This window comes from Hetaerina americana, unplaced genomic scaffold (genome assembly GCF_022747635.1).
Source record: "Hetaerina americana unplaced genomic scaffold, ioHetAmer1.1.p SCAF_7, whole genome shotgun sequence".
Classification (NCBI taxonomy): Eukaryota; Metazoa; Arthropoda; class Insecta; order Odonata; family Calopterygidae; genus Hetaerina; species Hetaerina americana.
In genome coordinates this window covers 61566621-61586219 of record NW_027287316.1, presented here as the reverse complement: position 1 = coordinate 61586219, position 19599 = coordinate 61566621, and the positions used below count along the sequence as shown (strand labels likewise).

At 38.7% G+C, this 19599-nt stretch overlaps 1 protein-coding gene across 1 annotated transcript in view; it reads left to right on the top strand.

Annotated features, from left to right (window-relative positions):
* Positions 1-19599, top strand: part of trol (terribly reduced optic lobes) — a 703100-nt gene that overhangs the window by 331677 nt on the left and 351824 nt on the right. The window lies entirely within an intron of this gene.

Below are 19599 nucleotides of genomic sequence, written 5' to 3'. Positions count from 1 at the left end.
CATCTAATTTGAATGAATAACTTCATTCTAAAAATATGAAAGAGTAATTTCTGTAGAATATGAAATAATTATAATTCTCTTGAGTTCCAAGAATTGCAGAAACTTAGAATTATTCTAAATTAGCATATTTCTGCCATCTGGGTTTTATGTGGTTTTACGTTTTTCGGAATGAAAAATTTAATAAATAGCGGTAACCTGACGTAAATCACCCTGGGGTTTCCGTTAATTATTTTGTTTTTTGTTGAATGCTTCCATGCGACCCCGGGACTAAGATTGAATCCCGACAGCCGGTGGAGTATAATTAGTGTGACAGACTCTATGCAGGGATATTAAAAGTTTCTCGTAAACTTCACCAAAGGCGTGTATATGTGTGCGTGGGTGTGTGTATGTGTATATATATGTTCTTAAGAAGTGAATTATGCGCGTTTTCTCTTACCTCTTCCGGACGTAATACGGTCATTTGTTCCTTGAGTGAAGCTTTTTTGTCATCTCAGCGTAGGGGCTCACCTCTTCTTATTGCAACCCCTTTTGGTCCATGATGAAGAGATTACGGGACGAATGCATATACCCATATGTATATTATATTTATATGTATACATATTTATATGTATGTATATATATATATATATACCTATATATATTTATATGTATACATATTTATACATATGTATATATATATATACGTATATATAATATAGATATACTATTTATATGTATATACATATACTCCCATTCCCTCTCTTGCACTCTCATGTGAGGAAAAACCGTTCTGCTCAGTGATAACTCAGTTTCCTATTCCGTACCACTTTGTTCATTTGGAACGTGACCCGGTAGTGACGGGTCATTACGGATGAATCCTTCGATGATTAACGACCGTGACCCGGCTGTTGCGATTTAATTAAAAGATCGGGACTCAGAAAAAAATTACTTGTGTGTGTGTGTACCCTAAGAAAATAATTTGAATTGCAGGTATAACTTGACTACTGAAAAGGTCTCTCGCTCTCCCGCTTCCAGCATTTTATTCTCGCTCAATTAATCGCCACTCTTTCTACACCCTTTGCCTTCTCAACGGCATTTCGCTCCCCGCCTCTCTCCCTAACTTCTTCTTCATGGCATTGGATGTTCCTACTCTTTTCAGGAAAATTATAAATTCAAAGAATATCGAAGGTTCGAGGCGTGTCGTGTCAACCTCCCCGCGTGTCTCTGGCTTTCCAGGCTCTGGGATATCTCGGAGACTCTGAGGCGAGCAGCAAGATGGCAATCTGAAGTGCCGTGGTATTCAAGCATTTTACGTTATGGATACAGTCGCAGGGAATGATGCCTGATTTTTACTTGCGATTTTCAACTTGAGGAGAAGTTTCATAACTCGCTCTTAGCTGTGTCAGCGACAGATTAGGACGCTTGTTTGTGGGCAAAGGTTACTTGATTCCAGTGAGACCCTCAGCTGTGATTTGAGTTAATACATATTTCTCTCACAATTTGATGAATGACAGGATATTTTCCTTCAACATCACTTTCCATTTCATTTATAATCCGCTGTGGTCTTAAATGATCCAAGGCATTTTTACTCATTCATCTTAACCCAAGTTAACTATTCCCATTATCAACTCTTTTTGGATCTTTTGTGTGCCATTTCCTGAATTAATCGAAACCCGCTGGTTATTCATAAAGATAGTAAGGTGGAGTTTCCTTGAGAGATAACATTTATTTTTACATTCTATTGAAACGTAATGCATGACGGCGGCTTGTCAAATTGTTTCCGTGGAATTTTTAGCCTCCATAGATATGTTTGAGTGTTCAAAGAGGATTTGATAGTTTTCTTTCTTTTTGTAGCTCTTCACCGAAAATTAAGTCGTAGTTAAAAATTGGTGGTAGGTGTTTCAGAAATAGGTGTCTATCTGTGCACTGTGATATATGACCCCACGCATCAGTTCTCTTGTCAAGAGTTATATTCTTTTTCATTTATTGGCCTTTTGTGTTGGGATTTTTTTTATCCCGTCTTGGTTTAAATATCAGATTCCTTTCGGCTTCAGTTGTGTTTACTTGCATGTGAAAGTCTTTATAAAATATTGGCATGATATTTCGATGAAATTTCGGTGCACTTTCGGTTTACAAGTGTTTAGTGGACAGATATCTTCGAGGTCAGCGAAGGGTGTTTGCCCAAAGCATCCGACTCGTGTACTCGTATGATACACGGCACTGCAGGAATAGAGGAATAAGGGGAGGAGAGGGATGGAAGAAAGAAATGCGACACCAACCTACTTTTAACTGCCGCCAAGACTGTCGTCTAACCTTCCATCCAACGAGCGATAAAAATTTTCCTAGACATATTTCCAAGGTAAGAGATATATAATGGCATGAAATGGAACACCAGAGGAAAATTCCTCGACACCGAATCGCATTAGGCATCTAGGTGGGTAGGTATAGTCATCAAATTCTAAGAAACTGCGGAAGATGACGCAACAGTGGCTTTGAACGGAGTCATCCACTAATGCGAATTATGGTACAATGCAAACATTTCAAATTGTAAAAATCATTCGCCTTGACCGGGATTCGAACCCGGACCCAAAAATTCGGTGTTTAAGAGGATGCCTTGGTAGCTTAAATGGCTAAAGCACTCGGCCGGACATCGCCGGATCAGGGTTCGAATCCTGGTCAAAGCGAATGATTTATACACTATGGAATTACTGCAATAAGGTCTAGTAATTATCAGGATTCACTTTTAAATAAATTAAAAATTTAGGATTACTTTTAGTTTTCGCTAAAATTATTGTGTTATCTCGCTGTTCATATGCCATTTGCTTGCCTAATCTTGCTTTTTGAAGTAGTCTCCTTCCCCCGCTGGACTAGACTTGACAGAAGTGTATTAATTGGAAAGTAGACATGGTCACGAGTTCGTATTTTGCAATGGATATAGATTTAATGTTCTTTCTTCATTAGTGAACTGAATGACAGAAAGAAAACTTCTACGTGATGTATTTATGAGTAGGAACTTAGATATGTCGGCGCATAAGTTTCATTCCTGCGTTGTGACAGCACTCGAATATTTTAAATTTTCATCAATTATGCATTACAGTCTCATACTGGAATCACAAATGTAATAATACAGCTATGAAATCGAATAGGAGCGGTGACCATTAATGGTTTGACTCTTTTTCTAACCTAGTCGAATAAAGAGCCACTACTGGTAGACTTCAGCACCATTTCTGGATTGTAATTAATGTCGCACAATCGCATCGATTACTTGCGCATTGATGTAATTATGAAGATTCGGATAAGATTCGAAGTTCCACTAGGATAGTACCGAGAGAGAGTATGGAAAACGTTTCTCTGATTGAAAATCCAGATTTTCCTTTTGTGAAAGCCTTCCATTCGAGATTGGTTTTGTGCCAGAGCCAAAATACTGCCCTCCAGTGACGAAGTCCAGATTAGTCCATTCCATTTGAGTAGTACGTATTTTGGTGTTGGGTGAATAATGCTTTGAACGCAGAGCAAAGTCTGAATTTTGGGAAGTCAAAATGTGCCCCGCTTGGCCACCGTTCTCTATGGCCAACGGCGGAGTTTACGCCGACCTACCTTCTTCTCTTATTCTTGCAAATGTTCACCAATACATAAAGTCATTAATAGCTAGCATTAGAATTTCTAACGTAAATATGTATGAATTCCAGGGGTTCTATTTTCCAAAATAATATTTCAAGAAGATAAAAATTATGAGGTTCTTAATGTTAGTACTAGAACCACATTTTGATAACCACCTCAAACTAATAAGAACATAATGGTACTTTGCCCCTTCCTTACAACTTTCTCAAAGTTTCAGTGGGTTAGCAAAATCCTTATTTTTTTAAAATGCAAATCGCTCATGGGATTTCCGGTACTGAATAATAACGTTTATTGAATCAATTTCTCTGCTACATTTTCTTCATATTTAGAAACTAATTTATGATCAATGGCAAGCCTGTATGTATCAATTTCATGTAACATGGCTGGAAAAATATGTATCCTAAATATCGCATGCATAAAATGAAGATGTATTCTATCTGTTCAACTTCAAGGAGTTATTTCTGGGCATCAATATTTATAATTCATTTGTACCATTGATTGATGCCACCGTGCGTTTTCATGGGGTCACGTTTTTTTTGAAAAAGCAATATTGTAGGTATGTTTATTAACGGAAACCGTGCAACGGGTCCAGTGGTTACATTTTCACCTACCATCTCTCCGCACTTATGCTAGAATGCGTGTCTGCGAAATATCTCAGAATTGTAGGTTATATCATCGCTCATGAGCACTAAAGAATGCAGTTCACATGAATAAGAGAATTATATGGCACAACTTACCCTCTGAAAATGTCTCCTACTCTACTGTGTGCAGTAAAAGTTAAATCACAAACAAAAATGGTAGTAAAAAATCCGACGTGTTGTGAAATAAAAAAACTGGGGTGTTTTGAAATAAAAAAATCTGAGGTGTTTTGAAATAAATAAGATAAATTTCTGAGCTAGGGAATTATGAGTTATTTTGCTTACGTCTACGGAGTGTTATGTTTCGGGAAAACTAAGAAATGTATTATTTGTCAATACCTACGTAGTATGCAGCTGATTTATCCCTACGCTTTGAGCCAGGTCGTGGAGTCCCTAAAGAATTCACGTACTTTGACTAAGATTCCATTTATTAATACCTGCGACTTCACTTGACAATATTTATTAGTTACCCATCGAGGGATGATTCAAAGTATCATTTTACCACTTTCCCAAAAGTAATTTTGTATGCTAGTGCGCTATGCCATTTACCTAAAATGTTATGGCAAGTTGCAACTATTTTAAATAAGACCATATTCGACTATGCACCAAATGAAAATTTTAATGATAAGAAATGAAGTTGGAGTCGAGAAGTTTGTAACACGGATCCAATTTTCACTCTGCAACAAAACAGTATTCACTCTACGTCGCGAGCACCGAATCCATAACCTTAGGTTTAATGGCGGTAGATTACTTGCAGGAGGAAGGAAATGGGTATTTTACTGCAACGACAAGATTGTTTGTTTCCATGTTCACTTGCACATTTCAGTAACACAAGTGCGCTACCGAAGAACTTCTGTGCCGTATTTGTCAAAGAAAAAAACTTACCTGCTTGTTTTAATTACCTTAATTAGCAGGCAGCGTCAACGACTAGTTTTTACAGTTGTAGAAGTGCCTCAAGTTAGAAATTTAATTAATTTTTCAAGGCAATATATATTTGTGTTTAATAAAATCCGTTAATTTAGAACATTTCTTTTCTAATTTAAGTTGTTAGTTCTGCCTAGAACATGGTAAATTTAGGATTATTTTAGGCATTATTGTCCGATTCAATACGATTTGAAAGAATATTATGCCTGCAATTTATTGTATTTACATACATAATATTGTATTTATTGTACAATATTCTGCTAAATGTTTAGTTATTGTTCTATATAATGAAGGATCCCATAAAGTTGTTAACATTTGAGTTCCGTGAGCTATCGTGAGCTTCGGATGCCACCTCATCCGACGGTTTCGCCTGAATCGAAATAGCGAATCAAACTTCGGTGAGCGCATTTATATGGCAGCTAAAGTACCTTGCGATTTAATTAAGTCAACTTATTAATACGATGAATCGAACAGTTCGTTCTAATTTCCGAGAAAATGTAAGGAATAAGCTAGGCTTATAATTACTTGCGATAGGCTCTCGCACTTGGTTTCGGGAAAATTTCTCCAGCATTCATCACCACATTCCGTAATCGTTTAAATTTAATTATGTTAATGTGCCATGGTGATTCCATAACAAGTACCGAATCCCTGGTCTCATCCGCTAAAACCTTCCGGTTCGTGTGCAGTAACGACTGATGATGTTAAAGATGTGGGTAGGTGGGTGGGGGTTCCTTTGACGATCTCCAGTGTCACTTTCTGTCGTCTTTTTTCTCACTCAAGCAATTATTTAAGACTCCCGTCTTGCGGAGCACGCTTCTCTTTCCCCCTCTTCGTTTTATTGGACGATACCCGGCGCCGACCTTGACCCGTCCTCCCTTTACGGTTATCCGCGTAACACAATCCAAACGAACGTCTTCATGATTCGTTCATGTCCCACGCCATGTTAGCATCTCAATACTGCGACGTGGTTACCTCGGAACTTTTCCGCCAGAATTCCGCCGGCTTCCACGATCTTCCGTTACGCGAATCCTTTTCTTGCGCCCTTCTCCCACGCGGGTATGATACCGTCGGGCAAGCAAAAATCCTAAACCAATTATCGCAGCTACGTTGCTACATAATGAACGCCGTGGCTGATATCACGGTTTCAGCCACGGAGCCAATTGATTTTGTTAAAGAATCAATGCGTTGGTGTTTACTTGAGTCATTAATTTTAAAAACGCCTCTTCTCTGTCGCCAGATTAATTATTTCCTACGCTGCAACCACTTCCAATACTTCGGGTCCTTCTTTGCGTCACAGTTGGAATCAGTAATAAAAACCACCAGGTTATTTTGAGGTATAGTTACAATAAATTACTAAATTTGTATTAGTGACCAAATGCAAGGAGAAGCCTCTGCAACGGCAGCAGCTTGAACTTTATTCTGTCCCGGCATCTCGATGAGAATTTTAATTAATTCTTTTTAGCGTGTGAGTTATTATCGATTGTTACGATTCAGCGTAGGATTGGTGGTCTTAAAAATAATATCAATTGATAACATTCATCAGCACCTGTGACAATCGTTATCCTTTCCTTTTATTTTTTTGCATCGTCAAATCATTTTGAATGAATTATGAAAATTAGATTTGACATATTTCTTAACTGGTTAGCGCAAAGTATACTTTTGATTTTCAAATATTTTGCAATGGCTTCGATAAATTCCTCCGAATTGAGGATCGTCAGGACGAGGTAAGATATTGTCCATGGCAAGGCAAACTACCGTAGGATATATTTGTCCTCTTGCTTTAATTCCTCATGCTCCACTGTAATGTTTTTCCTTCCATTTTTCGTCCCACGTAATGTCACCACTGGAACTCGAAAGATATGGGAAGATTTTTTTAAATTAAGGAAGTGCTAATAAGCCATTCTTAATTTGTGTTTTAGTTTTCATTTTTTTTACTGAATTACAGTCTTTGACCTCTGAAAAGTTACTTGGAAAAATTGGAGTAATTTATGTCTCCTCTGTTAGACGGAGAGCTCTTGAGCGCAATATTTTCCTTGCGAGGTAGCCATGGTAACCACTTCAGTTTGACAGGATCTCCCAGCGAAGGCGCGAGGCTTAACAAAAGGGCGACCTTAAGTAGCTTTTGCTTGCTTGTAATTCGGATTTGCCACGCTGCCAGTCTTTCGACGCGTTTCCCTGCGATGGTTTTTTTTCTGGGGCCCGTTAGCATTAATTCATTAACGAAAACACTGAATCCGTCAAGCCGCCATCTTGTGCAGAATTTCATGGTTTAATTTTTTTCTAATATTTTTGAGAAAATTAGCGTCCGCGTGAGCGAAATATGGAACTTTTTCCTTAATTCAATCGAAATTTGAAAGAGAATCTCTAATCGGGAATTAAAACTTCGAATTTACCATTTTAATATTTGTATTTTGTCTGAAGGAGAGAATTTTTTTTTTTTAATTATAAAACTTAAGTTGGACGATTTATTTGAGTTGGTTTACATATTTCTCCTCCTCACTGGAACACGGAGAACCAATGATTTCGTTGTCTCCATCGCCGGACGTTGTTGCGACGTCTTATAAATTTTTTAAGGAAAACATTAGGCCGGAGGGCTTTACGGGAAGGGGTTTAGTGCTTCCTGCGATTCGTGAGGTGTAATTCGGCGGAACTGCCATCCACCGCCGTTAATAATATCTCTGCGCAACTGTTTCCGCCCCCCGGGCGGCGCTGATGAAGGCCTATAAGTTCGCCTTAGTGGTTGTTGTGAGAGTTAGTTGCACATAGCGGGAGGAGATTGTGCGGTGGCGGGGGTGGTCAGGGGACAGAGATTAGAGGGAAATGTTTAATCTGTTGTCAAGGGAGTGGGGCAGGGACGAGCTTTTTTGTGTGTCGCAGATGTGTGGTGGGGGGGGGAGGGAAGGGAGCAAACAAATGTAATTCGTTTTTGGTCGTTTTTCTCCTGATATCGCCTTTGAAATAATAGTTTCTCTGCGTTATTCATCATCATAAATAAGTGTCGTTTTAATACGTAATTATTACTGTGCTTTTTAAGTTTTTTTCTCGCCCTTTGTTAAAGGGAAGTAGGAAATAAACCTGACCCGAAAATTGAAATACGAGTTCGAATCTCCATTATACGCTTAAATTAATTGCATGATTGTTAAATTAAACTGTGTTTCAGACGAATAATGTGCAGTAATTTCATGAAATTGATCCCTTTGCATTCCCATGCGAGATAATAGAGTTAAAAGGAATTTCCCTATTCTTCCTTTTCATGTCTTATCCTAATTTTACCCTTGGTTGTAATTTTGTGCAATTATTTATGATTTTATTTTTAAAAATTTTTAAATTATTCAACTGGAAATTTTGTCTTTAATAATAATTAGTTTCCTTTAGTTCTCAACATCTCGAATTTTTTATGTTCTCGAGTAGAAACGTGGATTTGATGTCTACATGTTTATTCAATGTACCGAGATAATTTTTTCTTTGATTTTCGAAGCAAAACTCAATTTTCTTTTTTTCATTGCACCCGCTTTTTTGTCAGGAAACATTTCGATGAATATTGTACTCACTCAATTCTTCAGCTTTGACTTTTTTGGTCTCCGTAACTGTTGAACATATTCATGCCGCATAAGAACCGTCCTCAAACAGTCAATTCATTTATCGGGAATGGATCGATCATATTTTTTTTTCTTATTTTGATGTTCATGCTGTAGATCACGAAATTACATCTAGAAGAAAAATCCATCGCGTGATAAAATAGCGGCTCAAATCCTTAGGAATGAGCTAAGGGAAGCAAAGAACCCATGACCCGTCAAGCGGGCTATTTTTAAGAGTTCAAACGACAGTTTCCATTAACTGGGGACATTTTTGTCATTGGTTATAAATGAGAAAATCCGACAGAATGCGGGAGAGGGGTAGAAAATCTTAAAGTAAAATCAGCTTCTTTCTTAATTTGTCAAAGGTCTAATAATTCCGGAAGAGACAGTACTCCTTAGTCTAAAGACGTTCGTTTCTGTCTCTTTAGACCGGGCCACTTTCTTTGCTAGCTAAAAATTCTTTCCTTTTCTCTTTGCCGCAGAATGTAAACTCATTACAATTTTATGGTAGGCGTAACTCTGGTTTTGCTCAATTTCTCGTTTTACTGTGGGCGATGGATTCATGTGAACTTGATCGTTTTGATGGTGTTGCTAATTATTTAGACTAGTGTGTCACTCCCTAATAGGATAAATTTACTTGCGATTGGCACTTTTTCAACGTGTATGACCTTTCCGTGCTGAAAATATAATTGCAAGGTGAACCTGTCCACTTTATTTTCCAATGTATTTTAATTTTATGTCCGTTCGCATTTTTTGCGCCCACAAACGATCTCGTGTGCTGCTCACTCAGAAAAATCTTCGAATGACATTTTCTAATTACCATCCATTAAAAAATAGGCATTTAACCCTTAGGGATGTGGTTGACAGTTGCAGTTCAGGCTAGTGATGAGTAATTGTAAATGAATCGAAACTTATATTTTCCTCGTCGCCAACACAGTTTTAGATATTGAATCAGGCCCCCTTTAGAGATAACTATAAAAAGTTACCATAAAAAGAAATAAATTGTGATACTGTGATAAACCAAAATTAAAATGCAGTAAACTTCCTTGCATTCTACATGTACATTTAACTAAAAGTCTAGAAAAGATATTCAAAACAGTGGGGAAAAATGTTTCATTCAGTAATGATAATAAACTTAAACATTTTTGGGGACACACGGCAGACAAGATCGACACATTCAATTAGTCAGGAATTTACTAAGTCTCATGTCCTCATGTGATATTTTTTACGTGGGGCAAACAAGTAGAAACATGAAGACTAGACTGAAAGAACACGTGACAATTTTTTTTAAATAACAGACTAGAATAATCCAGCATCGCTCAACATTTACTCAACACAGGACACGAAATCTCAGAAAACAACCGTCATCTCATGAAACAAACACCTAATTACATACTTGACGCTTACAAAAGTCTCTTTATTCACTAATTCAGAACGATCATTATTAATAGCGACAAAGGATCTATTCCTCACTCATCCCCTTTCTCATTTTTGAGAAGTGTTTCAAATTCTCCAATTGTCATTTTTGAATAGTCCACTCTCGCTTCGCCTCCCTTCCTTTCGCTTTTCCCCCGCTACCTCACTCTCTCCCACCCCCCTATAAACCATCATTGGTTCCCCCGAATCCCCCCTTCTTGATCTCTGTATACATTTTGAACGTTTGTCCGTTTTTTGATTCAATTACAACCTTCTCCTGCAAGTACATATTTCCTACAGTTCGCTGAGGAGGGCCACCTTATGACCGAAATACGCGTATCCGTCGCACACCCTCGTCTTTCCCTGTTTTTTATGTCCCTTGACTTTGCTTAATTTAAGTAATATCCTCCCAGTAGTTAGACCCTTCCTGAATGTGTGAGTGAGTGTTTTTCTGAATGCCTGTGTGTTTGCTCTGTGTTTGTCTCTGGCGCGGAATTAATTCCCGTAAATATTCACGGATAGCGCGTATGTGGTCATAACCCAGGTATCCTTAGCGGGGTCCCTTCAATCCTGTGAAGGATCCCATTTTGGGTTGAGTTTGTGTGTCTGTAGTTGGTCACTGGCGAGGGAGTAACATTCCCGCAAACCACCATAGAAGGGTATTCTGATTGAGAAGTTGTGTTTGGTCACTATCGTGGCATTTCTTTTCCGACAAACAATCACACCAAATTTTAGTTTTCCTTTTGGACGAGTGGTGTTAATTTATTAAGATCATAGGAGATGTTCCTTAAAAATTTTATTCCACATTAAGATTAACCGAAAATACAGTCTAAAATTAAATTACCGTAATGTTGTCATTTCCGTCGCCTTTATTTAGTCTTCTTGAAATGTTGCATAGTTTTCTATTCTGAAATATGTTTTTTCTCTTTTTTTTGCAGGTAAGACCGTCATGAAAATTCACCTTTTGCATGTTGATTAGATGATGAGCCCTCTATTTAAGGGGTATATAAAAGAAGGTAAGTGAAATTTGTCATGAATGTTTGGTAAAGCATTATAATACGTCAACACGATCGCCGGTCGTCAGCAAAAAATAGCAGTGGGGCTTAATAGTGAGGGAAAAGGGCCTCTTGTTTACCCTATGTTCCCAGTTACAATGTAATAGTTTTTGATACTGTGTTTTTATGTTTTTTAAGTACGTATCCCTTGTTCTATCTGAAATCCACCAAATAAATCCCACCAGTAGAGTCGATTGACCCGTTTAGAGAATTCGTCAGTAAATTTTTGAATATTAATATTAGATGTCCTTAATACATTGGCCAAAGTATTTGAATTTCTGGTTTTGGAAAAATTTATTCCTTTTGTCTTCACTGTACGGCTTCGTTGAAATACGAGGCAATGCGATACGACTGCAGAGTGCTGCAGGCGATTTCTATACGCATAAGGTTTCTTAGTCGTTTTCATTCCCCGTCCCTCTGGGCATTTAGGTAGGGAATTCAGGATCACGGAAGGAGATCGGGACGGGTAGGGACATGAGAACAAATAATAAGAGGTGGGTGAGAGAGAAGAGGGAGATTTGACATCACCAGCGTTGCAGGTTGATCATTGGAGGAGGGGTTTCAAAAACTTAAGCATAATTTGATGAGGGTGAGGAATACCAGAGGAAAATGTGGGAGCAAGATGGAGTAAGGGCTGAAGGAAGGAAAATGGAGGGGTGAGGCGAAAGGTGTCCGAGAATAAAACATGAGGTACAAAGAGAAGGGGGAGGGGAGTTTTAAGTTTGCCCCGGGGGTCGATAGAGGGAGATGCAGATCGCAGGGGGAGAATTTGCGTTCGCATTGCGAAAGGATCAAAAATTACAGTCGTCGGCAAAAATTTCCGGCCCCCTCAGGCTTGATCCCGTTCCGCGAAAGCGTTAAGGAAAATATTTGCTCTCACGCTCTCGCCATGAAAGCCAGCAGAATACGTTCTTCCGTTTGGGGAAGAATTACCAAAGCCAACGATCTGTTTACTGGCATGTAACCTTAACCCATGTAGTGGTTACGTGCACAACCGTTCAGCTTTCTATGTAAATTCACAGGCACCTTGGATTCGCAGTTTTCAAACAACTTTCGCCTCTGATTATGTGACTTATCTACTCATTGTTACTTGACTGATGATGTATAATTATCCCGGGTTCATAGTGATTACTATTTTGCTATGCATAGTCACCATGAATATTATAAGTTAAAAACGAAACATTAGCCAACTTAAAAAGTCCACAATAGTCATTCCATTCAAATGTCGTTAAAGCATTCGTCTAAAGTTCCTTTTAAATGACGATTCATTCCAGCTAAATTTTACGGTAGTCCTAAGACGAGACATTCTATGTATGAATCGAAATTTCTTGATGAATCAAAATAATGTGCTCAAAAATCAATTTCAAACATTCATCCTTTTCCTTCATTAAAAATTCGTAAGTTTCTGAGACAAGTCATTGTTTGATAATGTATTAGAGTATATATATATATACCACGGATCTCAGGGGAAATTACGTTTCCTCGATAGCTCAAGTGGTTAAGAGCATCCGCCCGGCAAGTGGAAAGATCCGAGGTTCGTGTCCCGGTCAAGGAAATATTTTTACTCTTGTGATCCGTTCGATTCCGCCTTCCCCACCTTTATTGTGTTCGTCCTTTATATGTGTTCCTATCCCTTTTCCTTATATCTGTTTCTGTATATATGAGTATATATATATATATATATATATATATATATATATATATATATATATATATATATATATATATATATACACATATACACACACCATAGGCGTAATGCCGTACCTTTTCTTTCTGAGAAGGCGGACATATCCTTTTGTCATCTTCTGATGATCCCACATATCATAGGTTTTGTATGGGTATTGAATATGTTTTCGCATTAAATTTCAATTGTCTCTTAGTAATCCTGTTTGGAGCGAATCATTTTGTCTTAGCTTTGTATTCCATCTTCTCTGAGCGGTATATAATTAAAGATATCTGAATCGGCACAAGTGGATCTTTCCTTACTGTAGAAAGAATCAAAATTTTGAGATAAACTCAACTTCCTTTTATTCATAGTTTAAAATATCTCTTTGAAAGGAGTAAAAATGATTTATTGGTTCTTCTGACGTTAGTTTAATGCTATATCTATTACTCAATAAAATGAATGACAAATAATTTGTTATTAGTGGCTTAAGAATTCACTGCTTTAAAAATGTTCGCCTTTCTTGTTGAATGATTTTACGATTTTAGACCAGCCAAATATGTTGGAAGCTATGAAAGAATAAAATTATTTGAGAAATGGGTCTTTTAAAAACGAACTAAGTAGATGGACGACAAGTGTAAGGGCTATGGTTTGGCCTTCATTTTGTCTGCTTTTTAAGATCATCCTATTAGATGTGAGGATCTCATCTCATTTTTGCGGTTTTAAATTGATTGAGAGTTAACCCAATGCATCTGGTGATTCAATTAACGAAGAGAATTTATTTTAAATTTTCATTACGTTCGAAGCCACTGTGACTCCGTGCGGAATTTGGAAATTAGTTTTAAAGCAATTTCATGGGAAAATGAAGCTCAGTGATTGACGCCGATTCAAAAGAAATGTTTATCTTTATTATATGTCTCTTCTGATTCTGCCTGGTTTCTAATCAACCTTGAAATACCATTTTCTCATGTGCATACGTAGCATAATGGTCTGAAGCCAGCGAAATCTATGGGTACACATTCCGAAATCGAGCTGTCCACCTGAAATGGTATTTTGATCAATATTCTTAAACCTTCACTTTCGATTCTTTATAATCAACCTTAATTATATGTAGTCACTCTCTTGTAGTTAGATTCAATCTTGCATCCTCATTCCCGTTGGCTTATTCATATTGTAAAATTGTATACATGTTGTTCAAGTTCAGGATCATTTTATCATATAGTATTATAGTATCTCATGCATGATCTCTATTATGACTTTTACATTTCGACGCTTGAATTTCAATTTAAATCCATTAGTGTGCATTATTTTCTATTATAATTATCTCCCGCTTATTTTCCGAGTGAATCTCATAGTGTTGCAGTTATGCCCGCCCGTTATTGCACCACTGAAGCGAATTCCTAAGCTGCCTTGAATTGATAAGCATTCGCACTTGATGAGTTATATTACAGTTGTTAACAGATTATGGTCCCACTTATCTGCATGGAATATTCTCCGTTGTTCTCTTCCATTCTTTTCCTCATTTACTAAGAATCTCGTTTTTACCATTATTTTGCACAGTTTTTTGCTCTATGTGGAGTTTTGTTTTCTTGTCAAACGGAAATCCCACGGATTTTCTCCACAAAAACCCGTGTCTCTGAAGCCTCCCTGCGTTCATTCGTTTTTTCGTGTACTCGTTAGTATGAGATCCCAACTAGGTCTCTATTTCTTTATCTCTGCTGATTTACGACGGCGCGTTGGATTAACTGTTGTATTCTTGTTTTAAATTAGATTGCATGTCATTATTTATGAACCTAGGTCTTGATGTGTCAAAGCTATTTGCTCTGATTACTGTTTTACACTGCAAAGGGTTTTTCGGGGTGTAAGTTCACAACCTCTATTATACGAGTATTACTTTAAATGCTACTAGCAATGGTAATATTTTTGTGGTGATCTATCTTCATTCTGGTGGTGGTTTTAAAATAACCCGTGTGGTTTTGTTAGGAAGAGAAAAGTGGTCACTGCTTGCTGAAAGATGAATATATTCTCTATGCATGACTCAGTCAAATTACCTGTTTATAGTTTCTTAAGTGTCTAGCTATTGTATGCATTTTCATTGTCCAACTAATCAATTTAGAGTTATGTTTATAGAAAATTACAACAAATAGGGTATTCTATACGTTAATAATTTAATGGAATGCAATTCTCTTTTCTGAACTCTCTGCTCTCATGGTCGGGATTTGTTTTAAATATCAATTAATTTCTTACTCCTGGCTTGTTAATAAACCGCTCTTTTCTTAGAAAATATTTTCTTTGCTTTCCTTGCATTTTTGCTTGTATTGGAATCAAATACTTTTTTAGTCAATTATATCTGAGGTAGCAAATATTTTTCTCACAAAAGTGCATCACGTGGACAAAACCGATGTCTTGATAGGATTTTTACATCCTGAGTGGTGAGAAAAAGTGGCGCACACTATCGTTGGCGGGAGCAAAACGTTGCGAGGAATGAATATTGGCGAGAATATGAGTATTTTACCAAAGACATTGAGAAAGGGTCCCCGGGATCCGCGTGGAAGAAGTCCCCTGGAGTTATTTTGCCCCTAGTTAATGGCAATATTGATCCTCGTACAACATCCGGTCGCTTCGTACCTATAGTCACGTAGGTGTGTGTATCGATCTCGCATTACGCAGCAAAAACCAACCATATAGAATCATCTGGTCTCCCTGATAGCCGCTTATGGGTATCACGTGCATCGCCAGTTATAAAAAATTATCGGAATGGAACATTGGTCGGGAATGACGTAAAAATAGACAATCTTGATTTCAGATGACAATCAGATTCCATTTTCCTGCCTTTGGAAGTGAATTCAGAGGCACGGGAGTTCTGTTCCCTGCAGTCCACGTGGTGAATACAAATTTATTCCTATCTGTGGCGAATGCGAGATATTATTACGTATCTATTGCATACTCGATTTGCGCACGTTTCGTTTAACGGCGCAGACTCATATTTTCATTTTTAACTTCTGATTCTGTGAGGTCGCGCATCAGAACGCGAACGGATGGAATTTAGGGTTGAATTTAGGGGTTAGCGTGGAATTAGCGCTGGGGACGGGCAATGGCAATGAGTCAGCTCCCTGCGACGTGGGATCACGGAATAATCTTTTCTTTTTATCCTTTTCGGAACTTCGACCGATAAAAATGCTAAAATATAAAAAAATTGGCTCTATTCGGTCATTTTACGTTTGGAGGGAATATATTTAGTTTCACGACTGCATGTTGGAATGACAATATCGAAGAATATGGAGTCTTTTACGACGAACCTCGCCTTCAAGAGCGGAGACAAAATTATGAGGAAAACAGTCACGCTGAGAAAGAAGCTACTTGCCTTTTTACTGAGTGGTGCAGTAGAAGGTTGTTCATTCATTTTTTTTCTAAAAATGACCTCATTTTTCAACTATTGAGCGTATTATTCGAGTCCATTCTAAAATTTGAACTTTGAACTTTGAAATTTGTCATTACAGACTTAAAATTCTCAAGTTAGAGTGCATATCGATGCCAAATATTATGATTAGGACTCCATCCCTATTATTCATAGCACATCACAGATTTTTAACGGGTTTCGGAATCGGTTATCAGCGTTGGCGCTCCTACGCATTCGTTCTGGATCTTTCCTTACGGCGTTCCGAAGATTTAAGAACGAGTTTAATGCCAGAGGTCCTTTCGTAGCCATCTCGTTGGAAACTAAGGGCAAAGTTTCTCTTGGGTTGCTTTATTCCCGCTCATGACGTGAAAGCCGTACAACAAAGGATTGCATGACGTATTAACATCGTCGCTCATGACAATAAGTTCATTCGTTAGTAAGTTCCATTTCCCCAAGTCGAACGCACGTCACTCGAGGGCCTCCCATGTCTCGCAGATTCCCTCCGAGCAGGGTTTCCTAAACTGTGCTCCGTTTAGTTCTTTGGTTTCCGCGTGAAACCAAGCAAGAGTCTGTGGCATGATTAATGCAAGAATCTGGAAAGACCACTCTTGAATAAAGTTAGTCCATGTTAACCCATTTAATTGCAGTTTTCCCATCTCCATCAGCGCAGGGTTTGTGAGCAATCTGCAAAGTTCAGGAAACGGATAAATGAGTCGCAATGTTTCGGTGAACTTTATCAATAATTAATGGAAATTTTTACCCGGTCAATGAGTCAATGTCAGAGTGCAGGCCTTATTGTAACGGAGAGGTGCATTTAAACGGAGGGCAACTGCCCTCCTCTTTCAATTTCTCAGCGGGTCAGAAGTACATATAGGTATTTACTTGTATTACTCTTCCCCTCCCCACCCCCTTAGAATGGCTCTCTGTCTGATCCCGACTCCCCTCGAGAAATAAATTATTTCCAACATTACACTGTGAAATCATCAGTACACAGTCTTTAAGTTGAATCAGTTCACGAGGAGACAGCCATGACGTTGCCACGAAATTAGGGAAGTCTCTCTATCTTCTCCGCAGAGGAAACGGCGCGAGGGACCAGAGGGTTAACAAGACGATCGAGTACACCACCACATGGATGTCGAGTAGTGAGAAGAAAACTGGACATTCGGAGATGGGGATAAAGGAAGGAGATGCGGTACTAGGCGCTGTTAGGGCGTGGGAGAGGTCTTGAGAATTCCACCCGAGGAAACTTTTTATTTTGTAAGGTGGGGAGCCCTAAGAAATTCTCTGGAAATCCCATTTCGGCGGCCGAAAAGAAGTCTTCCCATTTCCCCCCCATCTCTCCCCCTCTACCACCACCCCCCCGGCGTCTTCTCCGTGGTGGCAAGAAGGATTTTCGCCCTCTCCCCCCCCCACTGAGCAGCTCCCCCTTGCACCGTCCCACCCTCGCTAATTCTTCCCCCCCTTTTTTTTATACCGCAAACATGTCCCCGCTCTCTGACCCGTTCCCTCCCCACTGCGCTCCCCCGCTCCTCCTCTCACTGAATCTCTCTCGCTCTTTCTCTCTTTCCCGACGAGCGAAATGCCGCTGGGGAGGGGAATGGGTCCGCAGAAAGTGAGAAGGGGAAGAGTTTCTTGCCGGCGAGAGGGGACCCGTGACGTAGCAAAAGAGGAGGAAACGAGAATGGGGAATAAAGCGGTAGTTTTGGAACAAAAATTAAGTGTATCCGTCCCTTTCGTCCCTTTCTATTCTCCCCCTTCCAGAGATCTCTCATTCTACCCCTTGCCACTCCTTCATCTCACAGCTCTCCCCTTACCAACTCTCAGCACTCTGACCTCGCGCATAATTTCACCCTGCTGGTGTTACGTTTTTTCCGCTGAAAATTGTTTCCCTCTCCTCCATCTCACTCACTCACTCTCTCTCTGAGGGATGAGCGTTGTGAGCACCCCGACGGTTGAGCTCGTTAAGTCGCTCACTATACCCCCGGTACACTTGCCGACGGCGGTATTCGAACGCCAGACCGCTTAGCTGTCCAGAGGAGATAGTATTCCTCGAAGCACTTCTATGGCACATGCAGGTTCTAGTGCTCCGGCTTTTAATGCAGACGCAATCTCTCGCATTTTGCGCTTAAAATGCTTAGTACGGAAAGAGTTGAAAGAGTCAAGGATTTGTTTCATACTGAACCATCTCCTCTTGTTAATTTAAATAATGTTTCATCTTAGTTCAAAGTCTTTGGATTACTAGCAAGTTTTCGGGAAGGCATTCCCGTCTACCTAATTATAAACTATTTTCACGGGTATGCTTGTTAGTTAAGCATGCAAATTTGTGTGTTATTATGGAACTACGAGGAGTATTTCCCTTGGTCGCAGGAGGAGACTATTTTTTTAAAGTAAAAATTTTACTTTTCCCTTAAAGGGACTAATAGTTCGATGTAATCAACCACATTCTTTATATGAGTTGAGGGGCTCATAATATCTTTTTGAGGTTACTTGTTTTTGGGAAACATCCCGAAATGTTTAAAATTAAATCAATCACAGTTAAAAGCGTGAATAATGATAGGGTAACATATTTTTTAAATTTTTTACGAGTATATACGAGTAATTGCTAATGAGAGATTAATGTCATTTTTGCAGTCTGCTAGATGGTCCATCAAAAATAAAGCGCTGGACGTTTTTCATTATTGTGATGAGACTCAAATGTGTCGTTTTCCTTGTTTTCTAAAAATATTATTGAGTACTTTTGAGCTTCCAAGTCTACATTTAATAAATGACGTCTAATAAAATACTCATTTTATCAGGATTCGTGGAATTTGATCTTGGAAAAACTCAGAGAGAATTTTGTTTCCACCATGCGTCATTTCTTTCCTGAAATTAGTAGATATGCGCAGAAATTGAATTAGTTTTTTGAATATTTCCGTTTGAAGTGATTTCTCGTTTTGAACGAGTGACATGCCTAATGAAATCGATCAACTTGCCTAAAGGTAGTCAGGAGGGGATTCTGATACTCGTACTTCCCCACTATCCCCTAGGGAAGCGCTTATGGCTCCCACAGGGAATAGAGTAGATCAATAAATCGGTCATAGCTGAAGCGGAACCTAATTAATTAAGGGAAGCCTATCGTCTCATTCCCATTGTTTAGGCCTGCGTTTGAAGAATGAGGAAAATGGCGATAGGGAAATGTTAGTTGGAATCGTAAAAGACCTTCTACCTTTTGGTCTTCCTAGTTTTTAGACGTCACAGTTTAATTTCGAATGGAAGAATAAAACTTACTTTACCGCTTTCCGTTCAAATATTTGAAATATTTGGCCTTTTAAAATACTTTAAG